The sequence below is a fragment of the Notamacropus eugenii genome, chromosome 2 (genome assembly GCF_028372415.1).
Source record: "Notamacropus eugenii isolate mMacEug1 chromosome 2, mMacEug1.pri_v2, whole genome shotgun sequence".
NCBI lineage: Eukaryota > Metazoa > Chordata > Mammalia > Diprotodontia > Macropodidae > Notamacropus > Notamacropus eugenii.
The window spans coordinates 322,069,523-322,092,237 of record NC_092873.1 but is presented as its reverse complement, the minus strand read 5'-3'; positions in this window follow the sequence as shown (position 1 = coordinate 322,092,237).

Sequence of the window (22,715 nt, the reverse complement as noted above, 5' to 3'; positions counted from 1 at the left end):
AAGCTAGATACTTTGAGGAGGCAGAAGCTATTTGAGATTGTATGGCCCCGGAATCTATAAGGGAGAGGTCATGCAGGAAGGGTCAGCCAGGAAGAAGAGGTATAGTAGTAGGTGATTCCTGCTCAGGGGTGCTGAAGCAGCAGTTTGTTGACCTGACAACAATAGAGAGGTATTTTGTCTTTCTGAGACACATATCTGAGACATAACAGAGACTTTACTTTCCCTTCCTGGAATTATCAAAAGAAATAATAACTACCTATTTCTGATGATTCACATGGGTACCAATCATACTGCCCAAAGGAACCTAAAAAAATGTTGTCAATGTTGAAGTTTCAGGTGAAAAAATAAGGTCAAATGACCAAGGTTCAGTTTTCCTCACTTATTACCCATTGAAAGCAAGAGATGCGGATGAAAAAAAAATTGATATGGGAAGTGAACAGACTGGACATGGTGACTGTAATCCCTGCTGCTAGAATCGCTGAGGGTGGTTTGATTTTAGGAGTACTGAGCTTTAGTGGCAGGCACTAAAGCCAGTCAGGAGCCCACATTAATTCCAACATCAATATAGTGAATGGGAAGAGGGATACCCCTTAAGGAAAGGCTCAGATGGGAAACAGAGCAGATCAAAGTTTCTGTACTAATCAGAAATGGGATCAGGCATGTGAGTGGCTGCTGTATTTCTAGTCTGGGTGAGCTAGGGAGTTTCAAAATAAATAAATAAACAACTGGCCATGAAGGCATTATTTGAGAATGGAATTGAGACTTGGGGAACATGGCCTTAAATATACAGGCAACAGATTTCTAGCCAGAGAGCAAAGGCTGATAAAATTGTATTTATTGGAGGTCATGCACACCTAATCAAAATGGCATTAAATTAAAGGGATGGGGAGAGAAGAGTGCCTTTTTATGTCCTCCTAGTTAGATACCATAAGGAGTAGCCCCAAAGAAGGAAGAGTAGTAGTACAGAACTCATCTTTTCCCCCAACCTCTCTTCTTTCTAACTTTACTTTTCCTCTGTTGAGGTTGCCTAGGCTCACAACCTCATTGTCATCCCTAATTCCTCCTTCCTACTCATCCCTCGTATCCAATCTGTTGTCAAGTCTTATTGTTTCTCCTTTTACAACATTTCTCCTAAATGTCCACTTCTCTCTACTGATGTAGCCGTCACTCTGCTACAATCCTTGTATCTAATACCTGGACTATTGCAGTAGCCTGCTGATTGGTCTTACCTCCTCATATCTCTCCCCACACCCATCCTTCCTCCACTCAGCAACCAAAGGGAATTTCCTAAAGCACCTGACTGACCACATTTTCCTTCTTCTCAACAAACACCCCAATATCACAAGGATCAAATATAACATGCTGTTTGGTATTTGATGCCTTTCACAACTTGGTCCCTTTCTACCTTTCCAGTTTTCTTACTTTACTCTTCATGTATTCTATGTTCCAGTTATATTGGCTACCTGGTTTCTCCTCCCATGTAACTCTTCATCTCCCAGTTCCGTATTTTTTCAATGTCTGTCCTCATGCTTGGAATGTTCTTCTTCCTTACCTTCACCTTCTGAATTCTCTGGCCTCCTTAAAGTCTTAACTCAAATAGCACTTTCTGCAAAAGGGGCCAGTCTTCTCCCCTTCCCCAGCCTTTTATCATCTACTCTCTTTCTTTTTAGAATGTACGTAAATATTCCCCATGTGAATTCCTTGAGGGTAGGTACTATAATTTCCCTTTCTGTGTTTCCCCAGACCATACCCTAGTCTATGGCACATAGTAAGTGCTTAATAAATGTTGATTACAGACAATTGAGACAACTCAGAAGTTGACAAGAGATAGAATCCAAGAAAGATTCCACTAGTAAAACCCATGACCTCAAATGTCTGTACTCAAGTGGTTGAAGTTTAGACAATAAATAAGAAGAACTAGAGATCCTAATGAAAAAAGGAAAATTTAACCTCACAGGTATCACTGAGACGTGGTGAGATGACTACCATGGATAGTCAACCATGGTTCTCCCAGTCATGGCCATGGATGGTTATGCCTTATTCCAAAGAAACATGATAGGTAATAGGAATGGGGGTAGTGATTATGAGGAATACCATTGTGTATTTGTTAACTAGCCATGCTCATGTCATGAAATTCAGGAACCATAAGGAAGATGCATCATAGAGAATATTTAGGTGGAAAAGGTCAGTGTTGTTGTCATTGGATACTACAGATCACCGGAAAAAGAAGAAATAGTTTGAGAGACAGATCAAGAACCTGGCACAGAGGAGACTTCACTTATCTAGATATCTGCTGAATCTCTGTCAAAAACAGAAGGTAATCATTTGTTGACAGTGATAATTTCATTCTTTTCTAGTATTGAGGAACCACAGACCCACAGAGGCTGGAGTGCTATCAGGAGAGTACTCCAGCTAGCTAGAACCAGAGCTGTTTGTGAAATTATCAATTTGAGCATTTATACCTTGAAAACTAGCAAGCTACAAATTAGGGCTGGGCTTTATTATGCTTGTCCAGACTTAAGAAAATTATGGAGAAAATGTTAATGCAAATTAAACTTAAAAGTTTACACATTTTGTGTAAATGTGTAAAAGAACACATTTTTTTTTTTAAGAGAGCCAGCTATGAAACCTTTGCCAGAACATCAGTGATACTGTGCACCTGCCTCCCTGTTCTGTACCCAGGATGTTGTTTGGAGTGACCTCTGTGCTGAGGCGGAGGTGGGGGGGGAGGGGGGGGTGGACTGACGCAGTCCTGCCTTTAATTAGGGCAATTAGAGTCCTTTTTTCTCATACTCCCTGTTACTCCAAGGAATCATTTTACTTGTAGCTTTATTAGGGCCACCCCAAAAGCAGAGGATAAAAAAAGGTACCAAATGTGAACTGGATTTGGGCCAGGTCATTTATATTTATACAAACAAAGAAGGATAAAAATTTTTTAAAAAAGAAAAAAGGAAACTATTCACAAGCAGCCATTAGAAGAGGAATCAATAACTTATGTAACTACTGATAAAATGTGTTGGGAGGATGATACTTAAAGTGCTGATTAGTCATTTTACATTTCTGTATTTGGTCTGTTTTCTGTACTCACTCTATTTTCTCACTTGCTAGATGAAGTTGGGTGTGTGTGCAGGTGGACCCCAAAGTTCTGGGACTATGACCTAAGGGCAGCCCCCCTCAGGGTATAGTCAGATAGAAGAGTGAGTAGGGCCATACACCTGTCAAACTAGATCCCAGGTGTCTTAAGTAAGGCAAGGTCAGGGAAGACAGAAACCCTTGGAGGAGCTAAAAGGGCAAAACCCCTCATTTTCATTGTAAGAGATGAGTTGATTGAATCAATAACCCCATCTATCATCCTACCCCACTTAGTCCCATACCTATATCAGGTGAGAACTGCCGAACCCTAAAAGCAGTGTTTATTCTAAGAAAGAGACAAAACGATTTAGGTAATGTGTCCATGTTTTTATTTCTCTCAAGCTGGCTTGACATGCATTGCATGGGAGATGTATAGTCCAGAACTGGCTTGATTTGAAAGTCAGGTGCCCAATTTATATGCCTTTTCAACAGGGACTGATATCACCCCCACCTCCTGATAGAGGAAATAACTCTTCTATTAGATCATCGTGCCCCACCGTACCAGATCATTCCCAGCCTTGGTCTGTCTTGGCAGAAGAATCTGTCTCCACCTAAGCTTGAGCAGATTAAATCAATTTAGGTCTGGTTTGGAGTTTGACTAGTATAAGACTCAATGCAATTTCATTATCAGTAGTGCCCTTGTGAAGAACTTTAGAGAAGGGACTGGAGTGGGAGCTCTGAATCTTCAAGACACTGACACTGACTACCAAGAAAAATAATTTTTTTCACAGAACATATTTGGATCAACTCAATCTGTCAGGGTGTGAACTAGATGTAAACAAGACCTAGACATCTCAGTCAACCAATCAAAGTTGTTTCCACTAGGTAAGACAAGAAGTCTGTTTGGATTGGTTGAGGAATTTGGGCAGGTCTTGTGGGGTTTGTATAAAACCAACAAGCTAGGTTGGAATCTGGTTACATAGGAAAGAAAGAGCAGTTCCATCTAAGAAAGAATGCTTGGTCAGAGGATTGAAGTGGAAGGAGATGTATTCTCTCTTGATAAAAGGTGTTCCAAGCTAAGCAGGGGTGATTCATTGATTGACTAAATTAACTCCCCATTTTTACTGTAGTATAAATGTAGACAGTGAAAACAGGGCCTCAAAATCCTTATTTTTTGGTCTTATGAAGGAATGGTTCTTATTATAGGTACATAATAATCATTAGTTTAAATGATATTTATTTGAAGTTGGTTGAGAAGGGACAGTTTTTGAGCAAGAAGAAAACAGCACCATGGAACAAGATAGTGAGGGGTGTCAGAAAAGGAAGAGATATTCAGTGGTGTTAAATATTGTTGAAGGAGATTGAAGATCCAGAAAGGCTATTGGATTTGACCACAAAAGGTCGCTGGTGACTCAATTTACTCATCTGTAAAGTAGTTATCCGTGATCTCTAAGGTGCTTTTCAGCTTTAAATCCTATCACCTTAGAGAGAGCAGTTTTAGTAAAGTAGTGGAAATAGAGGTGGGCCATGGAGTCTGGAGGACCTGAGTTCAAATGTGAGCTCAGATACTTATTAGTTGTGTGACCCTGGGCAAGTGACTTAACCTTGTTTACTGTAGTTCCTCAACTATAAAATGAGCTGGAGAAGGAAATGGCAAATCACTGTAGGATCTTTGCCAAGAAAACCCATGGAGTCACAGTTGGACATGCCTGAAATTACTGAACAACAACAAAAATTGGAAATAGAAGCCAGATTTCAGTGGAGGTAAAGGGTGAACAATGAGGCAGTGAGATGCATTCCTTTCCAAAATTGTTATAATGAAGGACCAGAGAGATATTAGATCATAGTCTAAGAGAGAAACAGATCTGTATTGCTCTCTGATGGTTTCTCCTCTTCAAGTTTTTGGCCCAATTTTAAGTTCCATGAAGGTAGGATTTCTCTTATATTGGACATAGCATCCTGTATTTTGCTACTGGACACAGACCTGCTCAGTAAATACTTGTTCAAAGGGAAGAATTTCAGTGGAAGCAGGGCTGGATTCAGTGTAAGAGTGATGGAATTTGAATCTCTGCTCCGGCTTTTACTCCCTTTGGTGGATCTCTCTGGGACTTAGTTTACATTGGTAAAATGGGGAGGTTTGATTAGATAGCCCGCTAGGGTTCTTACTCAGCTCTAAAAATGTAGTTTTATGATTAAAGATTGAGGAGAAAGATAAACTAATCCCTAGACTGATAGTGTTTATAATTCTTAAAGCTTCAAATACTAAACTAAAAGAAATTTAAAATGTTAGGAGAAAATGACTCCAGAAAATGACTATGGCTCTCAGACATAAGCCTGGTGGTTAAAATGTAAATGTGAGGCCTTAGGTACTTTAAAGATTTAAGGGAAGACAATGGGACTTCCTATTTTAATTAATGATTTCCTTTTAACATGTTAATGTTATATACTATTGCATATCCTTGAGCTGGAATCCCGGTTGGCTGCTGTTTCCTGGTGAGATGATTGGGGTTGGTGAACTGGTGGTGCCCAGAAACTAAGGGGATTTTTGAGCAAAACAGGAAAGACAAGGAAAAAGAGAGAATTCAGTGTGGAAGGGCCAAAGATCAAGGGGGAGGCAGGGAGAAAGGAATTAGTAAGGGATGCCCCTTCCCTGGGAAAATGAAGTAAACAAGCATTTATTAAAGACCTACTATGTGCCTAGTACTGTGCTAAGAGATTTACGAATATAATCTTATTTGGTCCTTACAACAACCCTGGGAAGTACGTGCTCTTACTATCCCTATTTTACAGTTGAGGAAACTGAGGCAAACAAAGGTTGTTACTTGGTTTTGACCAGCAAGGGGTACACTTAATGTCCAAAGATGATCTTCAATTTATAATAGAAAGGAACCTAAGAGGTCATCTAGTCTCAAGTCCCTTATTTTATACGTAAGGAAATTTCATCCCAAAGGGTTAAGCAACTTGTTCAGATTCACATAGTTAGAAAGTGACAGAACTGAATTTCAAAATCTAGATCATCAGACTCCAAATCCAATTCACTTTCTCCTGCATTGTGTCTTTTTGATATTTAAGAGACCATAAAGCCAGGAATGATGATTGTGTGGAGATTTGTCTGGAGAATAGCAAGGGATATAGAGGTAGCTATGTGGAGAAGAGAATAAAATAGTTTTATCTTGAACTTGGAGGCAGCTAGGTAGCACAGTGGAGAGAGCACCAGTCCTGGGCCTAGGAAGACTCATCTTCATGAGTTCAAATGTGGCCTCAGACACTTAATAGCTATGTGACCCTGGGCAAATTGCTTAACTTTGTTTGCCTCAGTTTTCTTTCCTTTTTTTTTAAATTAAATTTATTTATTTAACTTTTAACATTCATTTTCACAAAATTTTGGGTTACAAATTTTCTCCCCTTTTTTCCCCTCCCCCCCCAAACACCAAGCATTCTAATTGCCCCTATGACCAATCTGCTCTCTCTTCTATCATCCCTCTCTGCCCTTGTCTCCGTCTTCTCTTTTGTCCTGTAGGGCCAGATAGCTTTCTATACCCCTTTATCTGTATTTCTTATTTCCTAGTGGCAAGAACATTACTCGACAGTTGATCCTAACACTTTGAGTTCCAACTTCTTTACCTCCCTCCCTCTCCACCCCTTCCCTTTGGAAGGCAAGCAATTCAATATAGGCCAAATTTGTGTAGTTTTGCAAATGACTTCCATAATAGTTGTGTTGTATAAGACTAACTATATTTCCCTCCATCCTATCCTGTCCCCCATTACTTCTATTCTCTTTTGATCCTATCTCAGTTTTCTTATCTGTAAAACAAGCTGGAGAAGGAAATGTCTAGCCACTCTAGTATCTTTGCTAAGAAATCTCCAAATGGGATAATGAAAAGTTGGACACTACTGAAACCACTGAATAACAACATTTTGGACTTCAGGGTAGAAGTAAGGTATACTAGACAGAATACACAGTAGATGGGATCATGTTACCTAAATTGGAAGAATCTCAATACCACAAGACTTGATGTCAGGAGATGAATTTTTCTGGTTATGGCACCTTAATGAAGATTACCTGTAGGAAAGAGTTGTATTTTACATTAGTGGATGGGATTACCCTTCCTTGATTATGGATCTTTTTAAATACTGAAAAATATGTAAATTATTATTATTTGTACTCATTGAGACCTACCTATATATATAGCATCTCTATATCTATAAAGTGTATAATTATATATATATATCTTTTACATATGAGAGGTTTATCCTCTCATACTGGAATAAAGATGAATTCTATACTATGAAGGAGAGGGAAAGAAAGGAGGGGGAAAGACAGAGAGAGAGAGAGAGAGAGAGAGAGAGAGAGAGAGAGAGAGAGATGACCCATCAGAAAGAGAGCAAAGGTAGAAGGACTAGTATCCTTGGAGTTTGAACTTTATTCTTTGGAAGAAGTATAAAGCAACTGAATTGAGGAACCCTAGCTTCTACAGAATGTCAGAATTCAGAGGAGACTTAGAGATTATCTGGCTCATCATCTTTTTGTTTTTGTTTTTTTTAGCAGAGAAGGAAACTGAGGTCCTTATGGAAGGGAGACCAATCAGCAGGCTATTTCAGTAGTCTAGATGTGAGGTAATGAGGGTCTATACCAGGGTGGTAGCAGTGTCAGAGTGAAGACTGTGTATTAGAGAGATATAAGGGTAAAATCAACAGACTGAATTGGGGGGAGAGAGAATGGGCAGTTGAGAATGGCACTGAAACTGCTCTGATTGAGTCCACTACAAATTTATGTTATCCAATCTCAACTAGATCCTTACTACAGCAAAGCAGACCTATTTCTCATTTTTGACTCATTATTTCTTATAATTTCTCATAATTGGCTTACTCCCTTACTCCCCACTTTGACTATTCCAAGTCTTTTCATCTGTTCTTAAGCCTCCCATGGCACCCCTCAGCTCCCCCTTTAGCTAAGGACTTTGTCTTATACCCCAATGAAATAATCAAGCCCATTTGCTTAACGTTCCCTCTTCTCATCTGACATCATTCAGCCAAGTTCCTCCACTAACTGCTATCTCACTGTATATAGTCTCTGACAGAAGTTGACCTCCTTCTTATCAAAGCCACCTCCATTACATGCATCCTTATCTTCTCTTGACTTCTTTAGCAGATTTCAGTATCATTTCCACTCTCTTGTTTCTTCAGTCCCCCCCTACTTACTGGCTTCTTTCCAGCTGCCTACAAATATTCCAATGTCTTCCCCATCTTAAAAAAAAAACCTATTACTTGATCCTGCCACCCCTCAGGATCCCATATTTCTCCTCTGCATTTTCATGGTTTAACATCCTTGAGAATGCCATTTAAACTTGAAACCTCTACTTTTACTAATCTTACTTTTTTCTAAACCATTTGCAATCTGACTTAAGACCCCATCGTTCAACTGAAACTGCCCACTCTAATGCTTCTTTGTTGTTGTTCATTCTTTTCAGTCATGTCCATTTCCTCATGATCCCATTTGGGCTTTTCTTGGCAAAGATACAGGAGTGATTGGCTGTTTCCTTCTCAGCCCACTTTACAGATTAGGAAACTGAGGCAAAAGAGTTAAGTCACTTGCCCAAAGTCACATAGCTATTAAGAGTCTGAAGCTGGATTTGAGCTCAGGAAGATGAGTCTTCCTAACTCCAGGTCTAACATTCTATCCACTGTGTCACCTGACTGTCCCAAGTGATCTCTTAATTACCAGATCTAATGGCTTTTTCTCAATCTTGATCATTCTTTGCCATAGCATTTGACACTGTTGATCCCCTTCTTTTCCTGTAAACTCTCCTCTTTAGGTATTTGTGACTCTTCTCTTTCCTGATTCTTCTACATAACTTCTCAGTTTCCTTTGATGGTTCTTCATCCATGTCATGCCTGCCTGTGAGTGTTACCCAAGACTATGCTCTGGGCCTTTTTCTCTTCTTCCTCTCAACCAGCTCCATAGGTTTAATTATGGTCTCTTTGTCCTTAGATTCCCAGATTTATATATCCAGCCCTAATATCTCTGCTGAACTTTCAGTCTTGCATCACCAACTGCCTTTTGGGCACCTCATACTGGATTTTCATAGGCATCTCCAATAAGGAAAAGAGAGCTCGTTATCTTTCCTTCCTTTTTCTGAGATTCCTTATTAGTGTTTATGGTGCTACTGTCCTCTCAACTTTGCAACATTGTCCTGAATTCCTCACTCATTCACCCCTTGTATCCAGTCTATCATTTCAGTATGTGTTGTATGCATCCCATCACAGAGCCACAAGCCTAGACTGGGCTTTCAGCATCTTTTACTTGGACCACTGCAGCAACCTTCTAAGTGTTCTCTCTGCCTCATGTATCTCCCCACTCCGATTTATCTTCCATTCAGTTTAGAAAAAGGTGATTTCCCAAAGGCATAAATTTGACCATGTCACCCTTTACTCAGTGAGCACCAATGATTACCTGTTTTCTCTAGGATCAAATATAAAGTCTATTAGTATTTAAAGCTCTTTATAATCTGGTCCCTTCCTACCTTTCTAAGTTTCTTATACTTACTCCTTTCCCTGAAGTCTGTGTTCCAGCAATGCTAGCTTCCTTGAAGTTCCACCAGGACACTCCATCTCCGGTCTATGCCTTTGCATTGGCTTCCCTTCTCATCCTCCAAACAGGAATTACCTATCCCTTCACTTTTGCCATTTAGTTTTCCATGACTTTGTTTAAGACCCACAATGCCACCTCCTCTAGGAGACTTTTCCTAGTGCCCTCAGTTGCCTTTTGCTCTCTGTTTGCCTTAAATCTATTCTGTATATTCTTTACAGATAACTAGTTATTTATACATTATTTTACACATTAGACTTTTAGCTCTTTGAGGGCAGGGTCTGTGTTTTTGCCTTTCTTTGTATTTCTAATGCTTAACACAGTGTCTGTTACTTAGCAAGTGCTTAACAAATGTTTGTTGACTTGAGACATTCAGGAGCTCAGCCTCCTTTCAACCCACCCTTGTGTGTACCCTGTGATCTGAGTTTGCTATTTCTTTTAAGTGCCCTTTCCCCTCAACCCCTCCAGGGATAGATTTATTCTTTTTTTTTTTTTTTAACCTCACTTAGTTGGTTCCTGGCTTAGTGGACAGTCTTAGGCTGATACACTTTTGATGTGGCCTCCCTCTCCCCATACCTCATTAGGGCCATCATAGGGTGAGGGGTCAAGAGACCAAACACCAGGACAGGGGTGGGGCATCTGCAGTCTTGAGAACACTTGTGGTCCTCTAGGTCCTCAAGTGCAGCTCTTTGACTGAGGTTTGATGCCTCATTCTATAGCCACAAGTCTTTCAGAGGTAAGCTCATTTCCCTAGAGTTAATCAGGGCAACTCAATGTAGGCACTATATCATGGCCTCTATAAGCCCCTACCCATGTACATTCCATGGGCTACAATTTCTGTTACATAAAATAAATCTAAGCAAGTCATGAAAAATGGCAGAACCAGCACTTTTATTCCTACTCTGAGTTACATGATGGGGTGAAACCAATGAAAATCTAATCAGATCTGACAAGGTTAGCACTGAAAATTTGTGATTATCAAGAATATTTGAAATATGGATTTATATCTCCTGTCATTTATTCTTTAATTTTTTTTATTTTTAGAAATATTTATTATTGCTCTCTTCAACTGCTCTCCCTTCTCATTGAACAACAAAAAAAGAAAGAAAAAGAAAACCCTCACAAATATGAATAGTCTTGTAAGACAAATAGTCCATCACCTGTTTGTCAGGAGGTGGGTAGGGTGTTTTATTTTCAGTCTTCTGGACTTGGAGTTTATCACTGAATTGATCAGACTTCTAAAATCTTTCAAAATTGCTTTTCTCTATTCTATTTTTATCATTGTATAGATTATCCTAGTTTGTTCATTTTATTCTGCACTAGTTCATAAAGATCTTCCTAGTTGCCATAGAAACTAGCCATTTTATCATTTCTTATGGCACAGTAATATTCTATTATATTCATATACCAGAATTTGTTTAGCCATCCTATAATCAGAGGGCATTCAATAGTGAAAAAAGAAAGTTGGAAAGAGGAGAGTTGTGGGGAAAAGATAATGATGAGCTAATATAAACATTTTGTTACATATGAGTCCTTTTCCTCATTCTTTCATCTCTTTGAGGTAGAGGCCTAGTACTGGTATAGTTGAGTCAAAGGATATGCACATATTAATAACTATAACCAATATTATTAACATTGAATCCTGCCCTAAGTATGTATTAGCTTAAGATATTAGCCAATGAAGCCAGCATGATTACTATGACATTTAAAAACTGAGTTTTTGTTGCCAGAAGTGATGTGTCACCTATAAAAAACTCTCACACATAAAAAAATGGAAACAAAATTTCTTTCCTTTTTATTAAAATAAATTTTATTGGTATCTTTTGTTTTTCTATCACCTAAATTTTCTCCTAATATTTCTTCCCCTCCTAGTGAGCCATATCATATGACAAAGACTTATTTTAAGGCACTTAATATGTCCTTTACCCCATCCTTCCTGCAATAATATATCATGTATATTTGCTTTCAAAATAGAAACCAAAAAAATGGTAAGATAAGGATCAAATAAATAATATTTTGAAAAATATTTTATTTTACCATTTCTTTTTGCTCTTGTAAAAGCAACATATAGGTTTTCTTGAAATCAAGTTTATTTTTTTATGTTGAATCCTCTCTTATGTTCTGCTGTGTACATGGCAATTTTTTTTTCTTGTTTTATATTTAAGTTTAAAGTAAATAAACAAATTTACAAAAAAAGGAAAAATAAAGTAAACACTGCACAGGAGAGAATGAATGAAAACTTATAAAAAGTAAAGAAAAGCTGGATAGTTTTTTTTTTAGTTTGTATGTTTTCCTATGTTTATTTATACTCAGCATAATAGTCATTATTTCCTTTTTTTACATTTTCTTTTTTCTTCTTTTTTTAAATGTTTATTTATTTTTAGTTTTCAATATTCATTTCCACAAAATTTTGAGTTCCAAATTTTCTCCCCATCTCTCCCCTCTCCCTACCTCGTAACACCTTGCATTCTGATTACCCCTTCCCTCAATATGCACTCCCTTCTATCACACCCCACCCTTCCCTTATCCCCATCTTCTCTCTTTTTTTGTAGTGCAAGATAGATTTCTATACCCCATTACCTGTATTTCTTATTTCCCAGTTGTATGCAAAAATAATTCTCAGCATTCCTTTCTAATACTTTGAATTCCAACTTCTCTCCCTTCCTCCCTCCTTCTCCATCCCCACTGAGAAGGCAAGCAATTCAATATAGGCAATATATGTGTAGTTTTGCAAAAGACTTCCATAATAGTCCTGTTGTGTAAGGCTAACTATATTTCCCTCCATCCTATCCTGCCTCCCATTTATTCTATTCTCTTTCGACCTTGTCTCTTCCCAAAAGTATTTACTTCTAATTATTCCCTCCTCCCATTTGCCCTCCCTTCTATCATCCCCCTACCCCATTTGTCCCCTTCTCCCCTACTTTCCTGTAGTGTAAGATAGATTTTCATACCAAATTGAGTGAGCATATTATTCCCTCTTTAAGCCAAATGTGATGAGAGTAAGCTTCACTTTTTCCCTCTCACCTCCTCCCTTTTCTCCATTGAAAAAGCTTTTTCTTGCCTCTTTTATGAGTAATAATTTGCCCCATTCCATTTCTCCCTTTCTCCTCCCAATATATTCTTCTCTCACCCCTTAATATTATTTTTTTAGATATCATCCCCTTCTTATTCAACTCACACTGTGCTCTCTGTCTATACATACATATATATATATATAGGGAGGGGGTGAGTGTGTATAATCCCTCCAAGTACCCAAATACTGAGAAAAGTTTCAAGAGTTACAAATATTATCTTTCCATGTAGGAATGTAAACAGTTCAACTTTAGAAAGTCCTTTATGATTTCTCTTTCCTGTTTACCTTTTCATGCTTCTCTTGATTCTTCTGTTTAAAAGTAAAATTTTTTCTTCAGTTCTGGTTTTTTCATCAAGAATCTATATCATTGAATGACCATTTTTTCAGTTTTGCTGGGTAGGTGATTCTTAGTTTTAATCCCAGTTCCTTTGACTTCTGGAATATCATATTCCGAGCCCTTTGATCCCTTAATGTAGAAGCTGTTAGATCCTATGTTATCCTGATTGTATTTCCACAATATTAGAATTGTTTCTTTCTAGCTGTTTGCAATATTTTCTCCTTGACCTGGGAACTCTGGAATTCAGCGACAATATTTCTAGGAGTTTCTCTTTTCAGGTCTCTTTCAAGAGGTGATCTGTGGATTCTTTCAATATTCTCAATACCCTCTGGTCCTAGAATCTCAGGGCAGTTTTCCTTGGTAATTTCATGAAAGATGATGTCTAGGCTCTTTTTTTGATCATGGCTTTCAGGTAGTCCCATAATTTTTAAATTGTCTCTCCTGGATCTATTTTCCAGGTCAGTTGTTTTTCTAATGAGATATTTCACATTATCTTCCATTTTTTCATTCTTTTGGTTTTGTTTTTATAATTTCTTGGTTTCTCATAAAGTCATTAGCTTCCATCTGCTCCATTCTAATTTTTAAAGAACTACTTTCTTCAGTGAGCTTTTGAACCTCCTTTTCCATTTGGCTAATTCTGTTTTTTAAAGCATTCTTCTCCTCATTGGCTTTTTGGACCTCTTTTTCCAATTGAGTTAGCCTATTTTTAAAGTCATTATTTTCTTCAGCATTTTTTGGGTCTCCTTTAGCAAAGTGTTGATTCACTTTTCATGATTCTCATTTCTCTTCCCAATTTTTCCTCTACCTCTCTTACTTGATTTTCAAAATCCCTTTTGAGCTCTTCCATGGCCTGAGACCATTGCATATTTATTTTGTAGGCCTCTGATGTTAAACGTTGTTCTTTCTCATCTGAAAGGATGGAAGAAAATACCTGTTTACCAAGAAAGTAATCTTCTATAGTTTTATTTTTTTCCCCTTTTTTGGGCATTTTCCCAATCAGTTATTTGACTTTCGAGTCCTTTGTCTGAGGACCTGTAAATTCTCAGTTCTTCCAAAATGACATAATCAAGGGAGAGGAGTTTATTCCTTTCCTGGCCTGCGCACTGATCTAGGAGCAACCAAAAACTTTTCTGCCCAGAATCTGTGAGCAGTAGAATTCCCACTCCACTGTCGCCTCCAGCTCTGCCAACTCCACCAAGCCGTGGGAGTGTGCTCAGGGCTGAGATTCAGATCAGCTTCTCCATTCCCCCAGGGACTTTAGGCTGAGGGCTCCACAAATGGACGTTGCTGCTGCTGGCTCCTGTCCCCGCCAATGCCACCACCTGGGACCGGGGCTAGGGGAGGACCCAGCTCCCTTGTCACCATGGTGAAAAAGCTTTCTCACTGACCTTTGAAGCTGCCTTTGGCGTTCGTGGGTTGAGGGATCTGAGAACCTTTGCTGTTGCTCAGGATTGCATTTCCAAGGCCTGTTCTGGTCCTGTTCCTCCTGGTGCCAAGTGGCCCAGCCAAGGCTGGGCTGTATTCCACTCCGTGTCCTGTGTGATAGATCTTTCCTGTCGGCCTTGCAGGTTACCTTGGGCTGGAAATCTCTCTCACTCTGTCGTTCTGTGGCTTCTGCTACTCTTGAATTTGTTGAAAGTCATTTTTTACAGGCATTTTATAGGCTGTGGGTGAAGAGCTAGAGTATATATGTCTTTCTACCGAAGCTGGATAGTTTTGAAAATAATGTGTAGTATTTATTATATAAGTTTTCTTGAAATGGAAATTTATTGTTTTGTATTGAATCCTATCTTATACTCTGCTGTATACATGATAATGTTTTTTTCTTTTCTTGCTTTGCATTTAAGTTTAAAATAAACAAAATAAAATTGTAAAAAAAAGCAAGAAAGCAAATGTGACTAGATATACTCCATTAATTTTTAAAATCTTGGTCTTTAATAATGGTTATTATATTAGCTTACTAATTATTATTATAGTTATTTAAGAATACTTATAAAGCACTTTGAGATATGGAAAGTGATTTATAAATGCCTAATTTTATCCTCACAACAATGAAGAATATTAATGATTACGTTATTAAAAAAATTAGAAGAGACTCAGAGCAGTTAATAACTAACATTTGGAAGTGCTTATTGTATGCCAGGCACTATTCTAAGTGCTTTACAAATATTACCTCATTTGATCCTCATAACAACCCTGGGAGACAGGTGTTATTATTATTACTATTTTATAGTTGAGGAAACTGAAGCAAGTCTTAAGTAACTTGTCCAGGCTCATTGAATAAATAAGCATCTGAAACCAAATTTGAACTCAGATCTTCCTGACTGCAGGTCTAATGCTCTGTCCACTGCATTGTAAAGAAATGTATTGGGGTGTATGAACACAATTTTTATGTTGATAGAAGTGTGTGATGAAAAATCTTTGAAGATCACTGCTTTAAAGAAATGACTTAGTAGGGATGAGAAGTGGTTGAGGGATCTATGGAGAATGTTGAGGTCCAGGGAAAGAGGCTTGATTATTCTAATCAATGTAAATCAAAACATGGTTCAGATTATAAATGGAGATATTGAAAGAACATTGAACTTAGAGTTGCAAGATCTATTTTTTTTAGTAATTATTTTATATTGTTATAATGATTTTTGAAAAAACAGCTCCAGTTCATAGCTTTACTATTTACTATTATTGAACCTAATTTTTTTGACAGAACCACCAGCATTGCTTTTGATCATTTTAAACTATCTTTGCCAGTGGATGGATGTAAGATGTTATCTCAGAGTGTTTTTTCTTTTATCCATTTAAAAATTTATGACTTAAAATATGTGTGTATATGAGCTTATACAAATATAATATATAATATTAATATGTAAAAATATGTATAATAGTAACTTCCTGAACTATCCCTTTTAACAAATTATATAGTCAAGCAAAACTGAAGCATAGAGTAATAAAATCTATATTTATACATCCTTCATGTCTTCATTGAGAGTTAGAATCTGTGTTAACCATCCTATGTTCTCCAAAGATTGTTTTATACAATTAATCTGTTAAGCTTCATTTTAGTGTTGTTTTATGGTTTTCTTGGTTCTACTTTCTTTCTTTGTATAATTTCATTTATTTTTTTCTGAATTTCTAATATTCATGATTTCTTCTTGTTCAATAATATTTCTTTATATTATTATACCATACTTTCTTCATCTGCTTGATGAATCCATCATTCTACAGCTGAATGGATATTTCTGTCACTGACCTCTTTAAGATATAAAACCAATATCCAGATTGCTAGACCAGTGGAAATTAACCTTTTCTTGCATAGTTCCAAATGACTTCAAGAACAGTTGGATAAATTCAACCTCATAGGCAGTTAATATGCTTTTATTTTCACTTTTGCTCCATTATTGATTGTTTGCATTTTTTGGGGTCATTTTTTCTAATTTTATGGATGTGAGAAGAAACCTCAGTTGTTTTAATTTTTATTTCTCTTGTTACTAGTGACTTGAGAGCATTCCTTCAATGGTTGTGGATAATTTTCATTTCTTCTTCTGAAAACCATACTTATCCTTTGACCACTTCTCTAGGTGGGAATTTTTTTTCTTTTTTGTATTTATCTTAATCTCATATATCTTGGCTATGAGACTTTTATCACAGATATTTAATGGAAGGATTTTATCCCAGTTGGCCTCTTCTCTTTGTATGCTAAGTGCATTAATTTTTTTAGCACTAAGTATTTTAATTTCATGTAATTGAAATTGTACTTTATTTTCTATTGATTTTCATTTTTCTATTCAATTATTTGAACAGTTTTCAAATTGTTATTGAAAATTTGTTTTATTTTCTAAAACTGTCTATTTATTTCTTTTGACCCAGTGATCACAATAATTGTCCTAACAATGTGAATGGAAGGAAAAAAAGGCCTATTTGTGCAAAAATATTCAAAACATCATTATCTATAATATCAAAAAAACTAGAGATAAAAAGTATAAAAAGATTAGAGAATGCGTAAATTGTGATGTGAACATAGCAAAATATAGCAATATTAGAAATAACAAATATGAGTAATACAAAGAACTAATTAAAAATTAGTATGAAATTCTAGTGAAGAAAACAAAAAATTTTTTATATTTAGCTATCTAATTATATATCAATCTATCTATCCGCATATACTAGCTCTGTAAAAAAGAAAAGTATAATAAAATTTAGAAAAGTACACTAAAGAAAAAAGTACACAAAAGAAAAAAACAAACAGAATGTTCTTGTTATCTTGTCAAGTAAATTATAAATATTGCAATTTATGATTTTATATATAATCATTTTAATTTTGTGTATTTGGATGGTTGTTTTTATTGATGGTTATTAAGAAGATTTAAAAAAGTAAAATTTAAATTGTGAAAAGACATACAAATTCATCACCAGAAAACTTATCATCCCAGATATTGCATCAGTTTTGGTACTCAGCCTCATGAGTATCCTTAGTAGCTTCTGTCCTTCTGATTGAAGGGCTGGAGGGTGGAGCAAAAATACCCTCTTTTAGACGACTCTCCAGTGAGTCATTTCCTATCAGCTGCATTCTTTGGATTCTACCATGGCCATGCCTGTGCCAGACACTCTCTCCCTGCCCCTTTTCAGTTCCCTTTTGTGTGTTACCTTCTTCTGTTAGACTGTAAGCTCCTTGAGGGGAAGAATAATCTTTATTATTTGTATCCACAGTGCTTAGCACAGTTTCTGGCATGTATTAGGTACTTAATAAATTTTTATTGAACTGAACCCTTTAAAATTAAAATTAACAAAAATGAAAACAACTCTGAGATTTCACCTCATGTCTATCAACCACTAACTTTAAGACTGAGCAAATCGCTTAAAGTTTTTGAGCTTCAGTTTCCTCATCCATAAAATGGAGATAATAATACTTGACTGACCCGCTTCACAGGTTTATTGTAAAGAAAAAATGAGAAAATATTTAGCATGGAGGAGAGTAGACTGGGGATTGGGGAGTGGGAGGGGAACATGGTAGTTGTCTTCAAGCATTTAATGTCTTGTCATGTGGAAGAAGGATTAGACTTTTCTTGCTTGGCCTCAGTGAGCCAGGGTAGGAACAATGGGTGGAGGCAAACCTTCTTGACAATTAAAGCTATCCTGGAGTGGAATGAGCTGTCATGGAATGGAAGTACTGAGTTCCCTATCATTGCACGTCTTCAAGTAAAAGTTGGATGACCCCTTATCTTGTAGGTTGTGGAAAGTTTCTTTTCTAGGTATGGTTTGAAAATTTCCTTCCAACTATGAGGTTCTATAATTCTGTGAGTATATGTGAATATTCTTTATAACCATAATGTGATATCTAAAGGTAATGGTTTTTCTTCCTTGAGGATAGTTTTTTATATTACTGCCCACCTCACCCACTGGGCATCTAGTACAGGGGTCCTTAGTTTCCAGAAATTGTATTCCACACATATTATTTCATGATTGATTGATTTATTAATCATTACATATTAAATAGAGCTATATTACAAGCAGAGAAATGTCTTTGTCTTCTGCTAACCCTTCTGCCTTTCACCAAATGGTTCAATCTCTCTGTCCTGGTGTTTCATCATTTGTAAATAAAGGTCTTTTGATATTCCACTGCAAGATGTTATATGAAGATATTGACAGTTTCTCCAGAAAACAAAACAACTAGCATCTAGATAGCAGTAGTAGGAGACCAGAAATCCCATCCAAAGAGTATACCTATTCTCTATTAACAGAGTAATATCGTTTTATTTCCATTTCCTGTGTACACTCCCTGTTCCTTTACTCTCCTACCAGCCCCTCCAAACTGCCCTCCTATCCTCAAAAAACAAACAAATGAACCAATATTATCGGGTCCTCGTCTTTCCTTGGGCTAGTAATCTCAGAACATAGGTGTAGAGGCTTCACCTTTTCTAAGGGTGTGGTTATTGAATTGATGGCTGTAAAATCCAAAGAAACATAAGTTTTATCTTGACTTAGCTGGACTGCTCTCAGGGCCACTAAAGAGTATTAGAAAGAGTTCAGCCTGAGTCATCTTGCCCTGCCCTGCCTACCTCTGGCACTGACTGTGGGACTCTTCAGCCATGTTTGAGACTTTCAACAATACTCCAGTCAGGGGTGCCTCCTCTCAGTCCTCAAGTGCAGCCCTTTGACTGAATCCAAACTTCATAGAATAATAGTTTGGATTCTAGTTTGGATTCAGTCAAAGGACTGCACTTGAGTCCCCCCACCCTTGCCCTAGAACTTTTTATTTCTCATTCTGTGAAAGAAATTATATAACCCACAGAAAGAAATCTAAGCTTGTAAGACAATCGAAAGGATTTTTTTTTGATCCCTTAATTCTTTTAAAAATACTTTATTTATTTTTGGGAGATCATTATCATTTCTCAGTAGTGGAAAAGAATTGTAGTATAGTGGATAGAAAGCTAATCTGAAAGCTGAGAAGACTTAGGCTGAAGTCTTGTTTCCCATACATACTGTCTGTGTGAACTACAGCCAACTCACTTAACTTCTTAATGTTCTAAGCAATGCTTAATTTAAAAAAAAATTCACTTGAATTCTCACCTTCCCTCCAGCCCCTCCTCTCCATTGAGAAGATAAGAAATATAATGTCCATTATGCATATGAAGTTATGCAAAACATATTTCCCCATTAGCCATGTTATGGGGGAAAAAGGCAAGAAAAATAAAGAAAACATACTTCAATCTGCACTCAGAGTTCGTCATTTCTCTCTCTGGAAGTTGATAGCATTTTTCATCATGAGCCCTTTGGAATTTGCTGTAGATCATTGGATTGATTAGAGTAGCTAAGTCTTTCACAGTTGATTCTTGTTATAACATCACCATCACTGTGTACAATGTTGTAGTTCAGCTTACTTCACTGTGTATTAGCTAATGTAAATTTTCCCATTTTATTCCTGAAGCCATCCCCTTTGTCATTTCTTGCAGCAGAATAGTATAGTGTTCCATCACAATCATATACCACAACTTGTTCAGCCGTTCTCAATTCTTTGCCACCACAAAAAGAGGTACTGTGAATATTTTTGTGCAATGGATCTTTTTTCCTTTTTCTTTCATCTCTTTGGACCACAGACTTAGTTTCAATATTGCTAGGTGTACACTGGGGTGGGGAACCTGAGGCCTCAAGGCCACATGTGGCCTTTTGATTGAGTCCAAATTTTACAGAACAAATCCTTTTATTAAGGGGATTTGTTCTATGAAGTTTGGATTCAATCAAAGGGCTGTACTTGAGGACCTGGGGGGCCACATGTGGCCTTGAAGCTGCAGGTTCCCTACCTCTGGACTACACACAGTTTTATAGCCCTTTGAGCATAGTTCCATACTGTTCTACAGGATGGTTGGTCCATACTGTTCTCCAGAATGGTTGGTCCAATTCACAGCTCAACAAATTAGTGCATTAGCATACCAATTTTTCTTCATCCCTTTCATTTGTTGTTTTCCTTTTCTGTCATATTAGCCTGGTGACCTGCACAGCCCTCCTTCACGCAACAAACAATAATCAAGTGCAAGTCATGTCATCATTTCTCTGATGTCATGGTCTTCTTTGACAACGAAGGATGAACACACACATATTAGCCTATCTGTTGGGTGTGAGGTTGTACCTCAAAGCTGTTTTAATTTGCATTACTCTAATTAGTGATTTATAGTATTTTTTAAATATATTATTGATTACTTTAATTTTTTTCTGATTAAAACTGCGTGTTCATATCTTTTGACCATTTATTATTTAGGGAATGGCTTTTATTTTTATGTATTTGGCTTAGGTCTCTGTATACTAGAGAAATGAGATTATTTTGGAGAAACTTGCTGTAAAATCCCTCCCTTCCCTCCCCTACTGTTTTCAGCTTTTTAATTTTGGCTGCATTCGTTTTCTTTATGCAACCCCTTTTTAATTTAATGTCAAAATCATCCATTATTATCTCTATTTCTTGTTTGGTCATTTAGGCAGCTCTAAGACTGTTAATTGTAGAGAAGGTGGTTACTTGTATTAGTATAGGCAGTCTCCTCACCTAAGAGTTATTTATTCTAATGAAACACAGGTCTGCTTCCTATCCCTATCTCTATCATTTTGCAATACTGTCCCCATAGAACTCTCCCTTGTTTCAAAGAGTATATAGTAAGGCAAAACAAATGCAACTTACTGACCTTGTCTGACACTGTATGCCACATCCTGCATCTATAACCTACACCTCTATGCCAAGAGGCAAGATTTTATCCTATAATTCTTTTTTTTGTTTTTTTTTTATTAAATTATTTTCTTTCTTTTCAGTGTTCAACAATCACTTCTATATATCTTAGACTTTTTCCCCTTCCTCCTCCTCATTCCCCCATCCCTCCCTATTCCTCCCCTGAGAGGGTGTGCAATCTTATATAGGTTCTACACGTACGTTCCTATTAAATACATGTTGCATAGAAGAATTAAAGTGAATGAGAGAAACCATAAAACAAAATAAAACATAATACAAAAGAAAATGAAGCTGTTTCTTTCTGCGATCCAATTCCGTAGTTCTTTCTCTGGATGTGGACGGTGTTTTGCCTCAGCAGTCCACTGAAAATTTTTTAAGTCCTTGCATTGCAATGAAGTACTAAGTCTACCAGAAAAATTCCTCACACACTGTGGTTGTTGCTGTGTATAAAGTTCTTCTGGTTCAGCTCCTTTCACTCAGCATCAGTTCGTATGATTCTTTCCAGGTCTTTCTGAAGTCTTCCTGTTCATCATTTCTTATAGCACAATAGTATTTCATTACATTACCACAGCTTGTTCAGCCATTCCCCAATTGATGGACATCCCTTTGATTTCCAGTTTTTGGCCACCACAAAGAGAGCTACTATAAATATTTTTGTACAGATGGTACCCTTTCCCATTTTTATGATCTCTTTGGAATACAGTCCTAGAAGTGATATTGCTGAGTCAAAGAAAATGCACATTTTTGTAGTCCTTTGAGCATAATTCCAAATTGCTCTCCAGAATGGTTGGATCAGCTCATAGCTCCACCAACAATGAATTAGTGTTCCAACTCTCCCATATCTTCTTCAACATTTATCATCTTCATGTTTTATCATGTTAGCCAATCTGATAGGTGTGATGTGGTACCTCAGAGTTGTTTTGATTTGCATCTCTCTAATCAATAGTGATTTAGAGCATTTTTTCATATGATTATAGATAGCATTAATTTCTTCCTCTGAAAACTCCCTTTGACCATTTATCAATTGGGGAATGACTTGTATTCTTATACATTTGACTCATTTCTCTATATATTTCAGAAATGAGGCCTTTATCACAGACACTAGTTACAAAAATTCTTTCCCAGTTTTCTGCTTCCCTCCTAATCTTGGTTGCATTGGGTTTGTTTGTGCAAAAACTTTTCAGTTTAATATAATCAAAATTATCCATTTTGCACTTTATAATGTTCTCTATCTCTTGTTTGGTCATAATTTTCTCCAGTCTCCATAAATCTGACAAATATACTATTCCTTGCTCCCCTAATTTGTTTATAGTATCAATCTTTATACCTAGAATATGTATCCATTTGGACTTTATTCTTGTGTATGGTGTCAGGTATTAGCCTATGCCTAGTTTCTGCCACACTGTTAACCCAGTTTTTCCAGCAATTTTTGTCAAAC